Genomic DNA, 12,162 nt, shown 5'->3' with positions numbered 1-12,162 from the left:
GTCCTGAGAAGAGCCACCGTCCACAGAGGACATATTGATAAGCGAAGTGACCCCGGCTGTTTGTGGTTGTGATTCCATCACGTGTTTACTCAAAGCTCTGTGTCCTGTGTTTTCTAAATCACAAGCCTCGGATCTTTATCATGGTAAAGCTCCTTATCGGATTAAAGAGAAGCTCGAAGAACAGAAAATGGCAGGTACCCTTTAGGACACCAGTAGGATTTTAAGATTTTTAGATTTCATTCACTACTTGCACGAATGTACATGTCAGCAGATGTTTGCTGTTCCTCTCCACCAGAAGACATCTGAAAACCTGCCACGCAGCTGCAGATAGTCATTTAATGCTTCATTCAAAAAGCCTTGGCTGTAAAATCTACAGACATCATTAAGCATGTCTGCTAATTTCTAAAACCTGAAATACGGCTGCAGTAAAACTACTAAGGCAACACAACTGAAAACACATGTTTACTGTATATTGTAATGTAAACGTGGCCTGACTTGAAACACATGTTTAGATAGAAACCTCCTTCTTGTAGATGTTGAGTCTTCATTAAATTTGCACCCTGTAATCCTGCAGCATAACATTTCAGCCTTTATTGGAGGACTCGGTGGATTGAAGGAGTGTTTGGGCTTTTTAAAAGTCTCCAGACTTCTAATGAGGAGTCACCCGAGCCAAAACATAAAAACTTTGTTGAAGTAAAAAGAGAGCTCTGTCTGGACTCCTCTCACCGTGTCTTCGTCTCTCCTTATGTTTCTCTCACTTAATTTCACATAGATCATAAAAAGTAGCTGGCATATTAGCCTAAGTATATCAACAGCTCATACATTCAGACTACATTTTGATGACTTGAAAACATAAATGTCTCTGTCTTGCAATCAAAAAGTCAACGACCCTCCCACAATCCTCCTCTAAATCAAGTTCTCCTGCCTTGTTCTGCGCATGCAGCACATGTTTCTGGGCTCATAGCGATCCTCACCTCTCAGAACAAATTGAGTTTAATGGGGGTGAGGCAGGGTGAGCTGAGAGGGGAAAAGAGGGGAAAAGAGGGGAAGGCGAAGAGAGGGTTGTAAAAACACACCACATGCTCCTTCATGCCAGTCCCTATGAACGGAGCAGCAGACTAAATGGTGTTCAACAGTTTAACATTCTCCTGCTCTCCAAATGTCAAAAAAATCCTATGATATTTTACACACAGAAAATCACATGAAGTAATCAATAAAGGTTAACTCCTTTACTAAAAATACATACATACATACAATAAAAAATACAGTGTAGGATCAAACTTTCAGTCTTACTGGCAAATGCCAGTGGACCAACGACACACACACAAACTTTGCCAGACAGGCAAGTGAGCAAACTACACACCTTTGGCATCGACATGAACACACATAGTTGGCATTTACCTCACTGCTCTTTTTCTGCCTTCCTCATGGCACAACACTCTGCTTTAATTAAATAGACTACTGTGAAGGTTCTTCTGAGGCCAACACATCCAGGAAAACACACTCATACACACACACACACACAGGCTCTCTGCAGCGTTCTTTACCCTTAAACTGGGTGCCTGAAGGAGAAAATTAATTTCCTTGGGTGAGCATGGCTGGCTAAAGGGCAACTCAAAAGGCAGAAACCTTGCTGAATAAAGCCTTTCAAGAGGTCCTCTGGCACGCTGTTCGCATGTCCACATCTTCCAGATCTCTGCATGACGTGGACACACACATGCTTCTGGGATACTTTAAATGGGAAGCTATTCTTCCAAGATGAAGGAAACTATCCCCCCAGAGCCGATTGAAGAAGAGCTGTCCAAGTTTCTGCTTGTTTCTCCCGTGAAAGATCTTCAGTCTGCTTGGGGCCTAAGGTCATCCCGTGTCAGCATCCCTTTGTTTTTTGTGATTCTTTTTAAACTATTTGTATCAATGCAAGAGAGCCTGAACAGAGTATCCGTTCAAATTTTTGATTTTCAACTTATGTAAAACATGTACACAGCCCCACCACTCACCTTGATGACCTCTCATCAAGGTCGAATCTCAATGCAAGGCTATATGCGCCTTCTGAAATCCCTCCATTCTGGAAAAGTCCAGGCAATAACACACACATCCGAGGAGGCAGTGATAAAGCATTGCTGTCCTCAGAAAAACAGTTTGTTCAAAGTACAAAGAACTGGCCCAAGAGGAAAGGAAAGGCTGCAGTCCTTTAGGTGAATGAAAGGCTAAGGGTTTGCAGTCGTCATATTGGCTTGTAATGTTGGACTTGTTAACAGTAAACTCAGAGTGGGGTACCTAAGGGGCACACTTATGATTTAGGGATGATGTCATGGCTCCATGTGAGGAAGAATCTGAAGCTGAGGCTTCAGGTAGTGACATGAGATGGTGGTGGTATAGGGGGAGAATAGTGTTGGATGTGGGGGGGGGGGAAATCCCAGTTAGCCTTGCAAGCAGCTGCATGATGGTGCTCAAGAATGCCAGGAAGATTTTCAGGGTGCACATCTGCTTTGGCCATCAGAAGACCTCTTCACCCTACATAGCATTTTTTAAAGAAGAAGAAGCTGGAAGTAAGGATGGAAGGAACAAGGGAAGGAAGATCAGTAAAGGAAGGAAGGAAAAAAGAAAACACCCCTTGAGGAGAGTCGAAGCCATTAGGAATGCATGCTGAGTTTCAAAAACAGAGAACAGAGGAGAAAAGGATAAAAATCAAATCAAGGGTAGAGAAAAAAAGAGGGAGTTGGAGAGGGGCTTTGCTTTTCTGTGAGAGAACCAGGCCAAAGCTTAGTACAGTGCCAGGTTCCATTCAGACTAGACAAAGTAAATAAAACCACTTGATGAAAAAGAGCAAAAGGGAGCAAATGGATGGAGCAGGGGGTATGAAGCTGTATGAAGCTGCATGAAGCTGTGAAGATGAAGAGGAGGTCAGTCTTTCTGCTCTTTGTATTTTCACAAGTAAGCCTTATCTGATGGACGGACAAAGATTTACACAGATTATCAGAGCAGGAAGTCACATCTGTGCAAAAGCAGAAGCAGAGGTAGAAAGACAAAAGCCAATTGTTTGGCCCATTAATCATGTCATGTCAATCTCCCTTTCCATCTGATCTGGAATAATAAACTAAAGTAAGCTAATATCCAGCTAATCGAAAATCTGCGGGGCTTAGTCCTGTTCCTGTTCCTGTTCCGTCAGCCTCTGGCCTGCCCTCTCTTCTCGTAACCCAAACCACACACTAATTCATAAATTACAAACAAAGAGTCCCTTGTGGTTTGGGAGGGACCGGGGCTGGCACTGCAAGCTGACGCTACAGCTCCAATTAGAGGGAAACCTGGGAGGTGTGGATGCATACGCGCCTACTAACAGGCTCACACACTTACAGTCAGCCAAACATGGAGGCAGGAGCCCACACCTACTGTATACACATGTTCACAACAAGCAGTAAAAAACACACACAGTCCATTTGGTAGCCATCTGAACAATTTTGTTATTTTGGACCCAGGAACTGACTGCAGCATTGTCTGGTCTCACTGGGCTCCTCAGGCCTGTTTATGAGGGCTGATGTGTGCATGTGCATGCACTGCTAGAAGTTAAGCCTGCGTTTTGCTTGTGAGATGGGCTTCTGTGGAAAAGCACAGGCTGAAACACCCCTGAATGGTTGCTTCAGGTGTGCACGTGGATTAAACACTGAGCCCGTCAGTTTAAAGGGAACAGCACGGCAGAGCTGAAATCTTTATGATAAGGATGTCGCAATTCCAAATGCTTGGTTTGTCCAAGAAACAGTTCAATACTGCTTATATTAAAGCAACAGTGTGGACTATCTGACTCCCCCTACTGACCATGAGAGCACCTACATGAACACTTCTTCTCATTGGAAAGATTTGGCTGAGGGCAGACATGGATGTCACTTCATCACCCTCAGACATGTTGGTATTTGCAGCTTTTACTCTACTTGCACAACATATTATTGTCTGGGTGTTTTTTAAACATGATGCTGGGGATACTGCGTCTTTTTTTTTCTTTAACTCAAGCATAAAATCTTCTGCCGTAATGATTTTCTCTGTCAGTAAGTTTGCTCTCAACATCAAAGAGGTTGTTGTGTTTACAAAGAAACAGTCATCACAGAGTGCAGTATGGCAGAATATCAACCCCACTGTCTGCTCTGAGCCAGCACTCAGAATGTGGTGTATGTAAGTGAAAACACACATACACATATGAAAACATGATTTTCACTGTTATACCACGATGGACTGAGGCATCATTGTGTGTCAGCTGAGTCATGTGCTGCCTGTGTTTTCACATCCTGTTAATCTATATGATAGCTCATCTGAGACCTTCAGCATCTAATCCTGTCAGATCTCCCTGACAGCTCCTGACCACCTGATTCCTCATGTACCAATCTAAAGACACACACACACCAACTCCCAAACAATCAGCACACACTCCCACCTCATACATTCTTACATCCTACTGCGACAGCTCCAACAGCAGCCACATTCCTGAGAAGATTTCAAGGTGAGCAAACCTGAAGGTAAAAAGTTTCATCTCATTTCAAAAGCTAAGCAAAGTGTTTTAAAGTGTATCAGAGGGCTGGTTCCTAAAATCACACACAACATTTCAGCACACAAACCAGCAGGCAGACATTTAAAGAGCCTGTTCAGACAGAAGACGAGGTGACACTTACACACGCATTACTGAACAGAAAATCCTCCAGGGTCCGAGCAGCAACTTTCTCTTTGAGCTCGTGTCTGCCTGTCTGTCTTGTCAAACACTTCCCTCCTCCTTCTCCTCCTCCTCCACCTCCTCCTCCTCCCGTCCGTCCCGCCAGGAGAGCTGGAACTGACTTTTGCCGTAAAAACAAGTGTTCACGTGAATAGTCCACCGTGGGTCTGACCAGAATGAGTGAGCACAGCCCAAAAAAGGAAAAGAGAGGCGGGAGAGAGGCAGGGAGAAAAAAAAAAGGATAGCACCCTTTAAGAAGGTATGCTCCTTTATGGTGACTCCCCTTTTTAAGCCAAATGGAGTGCGAAGAGAGTTTCCTCTTCTTTTCTTCTTCTCATCCGGAGAGAATAAAGCTTTTCTAATGCCTCTCCTTTTTTGCCTTCCTTCCTACTCTCAGTGAGAGAGAAAGTTAAACCCGGCTTTAGACAACTGGAATGTGACAGCAGGAGAGAGCAAGAGAGAGAATGAGGTGGTGAGGGAGGGAGAGTGTGTGTGTGTGTGAGAGAGAGAGAGAAAGAGAGAGAGAGGGACATGTGTAGTGTCCACCTACACAGCCCACTGCTGTGTGAGTGAGCAGTCAAAGAGAGAGGTACAAAGGGGAGGGAGAGAGCACGCAGGAGGAGAAAGAGGAGGAGGAGGAGGAGGAGGTGGGTGTATGTATGAGAAAGAGAGAGAGAAACAGAGAGCAGTGAAAAATTGCGGCTCCAGGAAATGATCTGAGAATTTCATTCAGCTCAGGCTGGAAATCTGGGAATGTGGTGCACCAAGTAGCTGGAACATGCCGCTTCAGGCTACATGTAGCTAAACAAGCACGGCAGGGCCAGCCAATCAGATCCCATAATCCATACTGATCATAACATGGAGTCTTAGTATCCCTGCTGGAATGACTGTTGGTGTTTGACATTTCACTTCTGAAAGTACAGTACATGAAAGCTGATATATTGTGTGTATCAGACTAGAAGGTTTCAGTGGTGTCCACACCTGTCCCCGTGTACATGCCTTATTGGGATTGTTACTGACTTCACAGTGTTGATAGAGGTATTTTCATGTGAAGTTTTAAGGTTGTTTAAGCAGTTCTATGTAGGTTTTTTAAATGGCATATCAACTCATAACAAGGTGACCAAGCAATAGCCCAGGCAATACTGAATATCAGACCAGCTCATGCTTTTTGGCTGAAAGAAGAAAAAGGATGCAAGAGCAATTTGTGATGCAGACATGTTGTTTTTGGTTAGTGATTGTGTTTGCTTTATTGTCATATGCTTTTGAGCTTATTTGATAATTAGCTATTAATAAAGTTGCTCAATTCTAAGTTTATATTCATAAGCCAAGTTGTTGAAGTTATGGAGACTCGTACAGAAGTTATGTGTGCATCACTGAGATTTGTGTTTCCATAAAAAATGTGCGCTTTCTGTGTTTGCCATTCCTCTTTTTCCTTGTCAAAACACAAAAATGTCTTTCCTAACATTTCTATATTCACTAACTTTTGAAATTAAACTCCAAGTAACCACAGAGACATTTTCATGTATCATTGCAGAACTCTAATTCAGGCTCAAGATGCCCTGGGAATTTTTCTCTTGGACTCCTGGCCCCCTACACACACAAACACACACAGACACACACATACACACTGCCCTCTCTCTCATAATCTCTCTCTCCCTCTGTCCTCGTCCACCGCAGGAAGAAAACTGAAACCAGCCACAGACTGGAAAGCATTAGTCCCCCTCATCAGATTCAACACACTCCCCATACAAATGAAAACAAGAAGGATGGATCGCACAGAAGGAGTAGAGAGTAGCTTTTTGCTGTGAGCACAGAGTGACACGAAAACAGTAGTGTACACAGTTTACAAGTGTGCAAAGCCGACAAAGTTCTTGTCCTGAGCTTTGCTTATTTTGCAGTTTCCAGCCCAACAAAGACGCAGTTGCTCATTTGGGAAAACAGGCCGAGCAAAAGCCACAAGAGGAGGGGTGGGGGGGTGTTTGTGCATTTGTCTGTACAGTGCTGGACTGTGTAATATTTGTTTTTATGTCCATGCAAACATGTGACTCTATGAATGTTAACTTGCCTGCATGCTCCTATTACACAACATTATCTAAAGAAGACACACAAGTCCCAAAGCTAAATGCAGAACATTCCTTCTTTCTAGAAAGAGCTTCCTGCGCTGGGGGCTGGAACAGTTACATGATGTCAGCTGCAGGAGAGCGACAGACCCCTAAATGCCCATCAGAGGGGCCCACTATCAACAATTTCAACAGACAGCATTGTTAACGTGGCCTGTGTCCTCAGTACAAGGGCCACAAAGAACCAAAGTGTCAGAGTATTAAGCAGGACAGACACTGATTATCCACAAAGTCACTAGACTATCTGAAGATAAATGGTGGCAAAGGAAGATTTCTGCACAACAGCACATATCAAATTATAAATACATTAGACTCTTGGAGTTTCTGGTGGACATGACAAGCTTTTAACACCTTGACGACTGCTACAGAGACACCCGGGGCCCATGGGTGATCTCTGTCCCTGATGGAGCTGCAAAGAAAGGGGTCAACAACTTCTACCAAGAGTTTTTCTGCAGACACTCAGCATGCCATCCTGTTTCAAGGCTAGATGCTAAGTGTTAATGTTTAGAGTATGGCCATGTTACACACTTGATTCTGATTGGTTATTGTAATAATTGTAATAATAAAAGCAGGACAGCAATACAGCAAATCTTCTGTGTATTGTCCCTTATTTCTGTAGTAATAAGCTACAGATCAAGGAGGAGTAAAACAACCCTAACTTCCCTGTAATACACATCCTGATTGATTGAATCACTCTATCTCATCTTAACAGATAGTTATTAGCACGCAGAGCTAATGAATGTGCTGAATGTCTCAAAGGCTGAAATTAAGTCAATCATACTCATGCTTTGGCTCTCATCCTAACATGCTTAACAGGTCACCTGTGCTATCTGTCTGTATTTTGTTGTTGCCCACAGTGCAGTGTCTGTATGTAGTGGAATCAAAGCGTCTGGTTGGCAGATGATACAAAAACCCAAGAATAATGACTGAGCTCTGACTGTTCTTTATTTGCACTAGTCATAGATGTTGTGGTCAGTTACAAGGCTCTGCGTCATACAGGCTAAAATTATTATTAGTTACAACAAATCGCTTTACTGTAATTAGGCAAGTTTGTGCGGGGGCACTTCAAAAGCTCCCCGTTTAGCAACTAATGACTCCCATTTATTATTTATTTAATTGCTTTTATTCCCACCTAGTTTTCACTTTTTATGTTCGCCTTTATGTTAGCCTCTCAAGTTTAAGTCGCATTTGACTATCCCTTTGAACATGTCAGTAGAACACTGTTATTTACAGCAGCAGCGCACCAATCATTCCAATAGTCAGAATTCATATTTCTTCACACAGACAGGGACAAAAAAAATCAGTCAGGGAAGGCTGCAGAAAATATGGAGACATAGAGTCATACAAGCCTAATTATGTCGACTGATCGAAACGTGTGAGAGGAGGAGGGGCAAAGTAAAAAGGACAAAAAGGGCAAGAAAAGCTGTGAGAACTTAAAAGGGAATTTAACACCTTGTTTTTTTCATATTCTCTTTGTTCAGGGTTCATTATAATCTGATTAAAGTTCTTACCCCGGGGGTCTGTGATCACACTGACTAGGTATTCAACTAGATTTTGGCCTATGACCACATATAGCTAAGTGTGTGTGCATTTGAGGCAGCAAAACTTACCAAATTAGGGTGTGACCGAACCTGTTTTCATTAGTGTGTTGCATGTTGCTTGTGTGAGCCAGATGGTGTAAGTCAATGAGACATGGTGCAGGGCAGACATCAGCTGACTGAACATGCTGGCAAAGCATGAAAACCCACAACAACCTCTGTCAGCAAAAATTCCCCATGTGTTCCTCGCCCTCTTCCAGAGAGGACTTTTTCACTCCACCGGTGGAGAAAGATGATGTTATGCCAGTCAGAATCAGTGCCTTTTATGGACATTGGCTGAACCCACAACTATCCATATTAAAGCAGCACACCAGCACACACCTACTCAGGTCAGCCCAGGTCACATGCTCTGTGTTTTCCCGCAGCACTGTTCCTGAGTGTGCCAACTGTTACCACAGTTTCTGCACTGTCAGGTTGGTGTTACGAGTTTTCACAGAAGCTCCACTTCAGTCTCTCTGGTCCACTCATAAACTCACAGATCACATGTGGGTCAATGACTGTTGTTCTTCTGTTTTGCCCTTTAAAGATTCACAAAGGGTGGGGTTGGTCATACACTGTATGATGATGCACTGACGTTTCCACTGAAAAATGTGAGGGTTAAGTTAGGTTATCCTGTGACTGACTCTGTACTTGGTATAATCAAACCACACCCACTCTGGCACTCAGGTGAATAGCAAGGAATGTACAGAGTCAACATATTATAAAGAATACATAAGATGTTTCCCCCACAACGGTTTCTAAGATCTTCACACTAACTGAGTGTCATCCTTTACTCATTTCAGTCATAAAGCAACAAAAAGTGTGTTTATTACAGGGATTATGTTATGTTCAAAATAACACACACACAGGTCAGACACTGCATCCCCTGGCTGAACTGCAGTTGATTCAGTGTTTTTCTTTGGATAGGTACTGACCACTACAGATCAGGAGCATCCCACAGAGCTTGAGATGCTCTGATGGTGTTCCTCTAGAGGCCATCACAAGTCACTCAAATCTGTCTGCTTGCACATTTTTCCTGCTTCTAACAAATTCAAGGACAAAATGTTCACTTGATGTCAAATATATCCAACCGACTGACAGATAATGAGATAATCAGAGCACCTGTCAGTGCTCATAATGTTACGGCTGTTTAGTGAACTGTCATTAAATGTCTCTGACGCTGCATTGGCTTAATATCTTGTCCCTTTTGCCAAACACTGTTGCTTGAGTTGCTGAGAGAAAAGAGTTTAGGGGTCCTTACATGTTAATTATGGGTCAAGTTACTGTGGAGAGTTTTCCAGAAAGTATAGTATAGTGAAAAGCATAAAACCAATCTAAAGCTGGAACAAAGCCATTACAGTTTATTATGTTTTAAAAAGGGTGCAGTTCAGTTCATGTCCCATTTCTGAGGCCTCTGTGTCTGACAGGTCAAAGCAATACACAACTGCCAAACCTGGTGACATGGCGGCAACCTGTCAAACAGGACAGAGGCATAGAAAGGCAGTGAACCTCAGTTTTCCATCCTGTCCATGTGGTTTTAAAAACTTTGACCTCTTTATCTCCTCAGTCCTTTGTTAGCTGATCACTTAGCATTTGCTATACTATACTGCAACCCACCTCAACCCTCTCATCCCAATGTGGTCACTACAGGCAGCACAAAAATCTAAATACCAAACAAACAGTGGTTCACAAACCACTGGAGACCGACTAGCTCTTTTATAGCGTCTATAACCAGACTGTGGTTTAAGAACCGAAAGTCCTGCAGTGTGAAACTACTGTACCAAATGTGCCACACCAGCTGTGTATGCAAACCGGTTTCCTCTCTGACTATATGTTCTGGGGTGTTTGCTTCACTGATTTCAGTGGTTTTGGTATAGTGTGTGTCCACCAGTCATAGAGCTATAGAATAAGCTATAAAGGGGAACGATGGGGCGCAGCAGCAGCAGCTACTGCCTGCCGGACTGGACTGCAGCTTCATACAGCCGGGCCAAAATAAACATCTTCCCCACAGTTTCCACTGCTGACATGACATAAATGTGTGCAGGGCAGCTAGAGGAGTGAGTGGCCTGCAGCAGTCGCACATCAAGTATCAGTGTGCATGTATATTTGTGTGTGTCTGCATAACCAATTGAGAGGCTTGTGAATTACATCTTTATCTTCCTCTCAGTTCCACTGTTACATCTAAATCAGCCCCTGCTGAGCCATGTGTAGACAGTCACAGCCTCCATGGCTTATACCGTGTTCATTAAAAACAAACACCTCCATCAGCCCCACCTCACACTCCATTGCATTAGTTACAGAAAAATAAAAGCATGTTTAGATTTATTTATACAAGAAAGTGTCTACCATGCCTGGTTTGAGCTCAGGTCGACGTCTGTCACTTTAAATACAAATGAACTTCTACTCCTCAAAGAGGGCTGTGGCTGTTCTGCAGGTGCCATGGATACCACAGCGAAAACAAATCAGGGGAAGTATTACAGCTGATGGTGAAGACAAAAGAAATATACAGTTTAATTGCTATGGATGAGGCTTAGCCCTTTATGACATCATAAGGGGCTGCAACCCCCAAAGACCTCATTTAGAAAATAGTTCTTGGACAACATGTCCTCCTTAAAGTCTCTTTGAAAGAGTGAAATGTCTCTACATGCAAAACCATGCAGTCAAATTGTTTTGTCAAAACAATATTTTAATTGACAATAAAGGTTTAGGTAAAATTACTTCATGATGTACAACAGTGTTTGGACCCAGTTCTACATCTGAAAACACACATAGGATATTAATGGAGTCATTATACTTTCATTAGGCATTCTGGGGGATCCTATTTCGATTTTGAGGTTTTAACCTCAGGGATGGAAATGTCTGAGTGATGATTCACAAAAACCCGCCTCCCAATTTCCCTAACAGCAGATCTTATGTTAACTAGAAAAACGCCACTCTTAATCAGTTTCCTGCTCAGCAATTAGACAGGTCACTACGCTTTCCACAATTTATTTTGTTTTTAAATTTATTATAAAACTTAAAACTCTAGAGGGAAAACCTTGGATGGATGTTTAGGAGAGAGGCCTCCTCATTTTGATAAAAAGTCTGGAGTTTTAATACCAACCAGGGGAGGAAAGGAACTGTACTGTGGGTAGAAAGGCCTGAGTCTGATACAGGAAAGAGGAGGTGAAGGAGAGAAGGATTCCTCTGGACATGATCTGATTAACATGGATGTCCATAAATCATGTTTTGCTAAATTTAGTGACAAAAACTAGGATACCAACACCCCTACCTATAAGACACCTTTACATTATCATGCATAACATATATTCTTTACACAAAATGAGTTCAAACATGCTGCAGAGAGCCAGGGGTTTGCACTGAAACATGTCCACAAGGTACAGGTCAATCTTTGACAAAGTAACCTTAAAAACATAACAAGAAAGAAACATCAAAGGGGTCATAAGGAAACCTGCTTTCTGAAAAACATGACCTAAGCAGTCATTCATCAACTTAAAACCACCACACATTCAGAGTATAAATAATTTGCACACAGAATGTATTGTTAAGCAGGTATTTTTTTTCTTTCTTGTTAAAATCTTCAAATGTAAAACACTTAGAGCAGCACACTTTAGGCCATGGGACTCCTGACCGAGGCCGTTTTTTAACAAACAAACAAAAGGGGGACTTCCTCCTGGGAGTGCGGATGTAAATGAAGCCTGACAGTGCAGGGAGTGTGTGATCTGACGGCAGGTTCCAGGCCATTTGCTGCTGTGTTATTCCTAAGAAG

General features: G+C 42.7%; 1 protein-coding gene across 3 annotated transcripts in view; it reads right to left on the bottom strand.

Annotated features, from left to right (window-relative positions):
• The window catches only part of eva1aa (eva-1 homolog A, regulator of programmed cell death a), a 60,227-nt gene that overhangs the window by 16,446 nt on the left and 31,619 nt on the right, over positions 1 to 12,162 (bottom strand). The window contains exon 1 of one of the 3 annotated variants that reach the window (XM_028397218.1): positions 4,659 to 5,048. The exons of the other annotated variants lie outside the window; for them this stretch is intronic. The gene's annotated coding sequence lies outside the window, so the exon portion shown is untranslated. Of the gene's footprint in view, positions 1 to 4,658; positions 5,049 to 12,162 lie in introns of those variants that run through there. 3 annotated transcript variants of the gene reach the window in all.

Source organism: Parambassis ranga, chromosome 24 (assembly GCF_900634625.1).
Source record: "Parambassis ranga chromosome 24, fParRan2.1, whole genome shotgun sequence".
Classification (NCBI taxonomy): Eukaryota; Metazoa; Chordata; class Actinopteri; family Ambassidae; genus Parambassis; species Parambassis ranga.
This window is presented reverse-complemented; position numbering and strand designations above follow the sequence as displayed.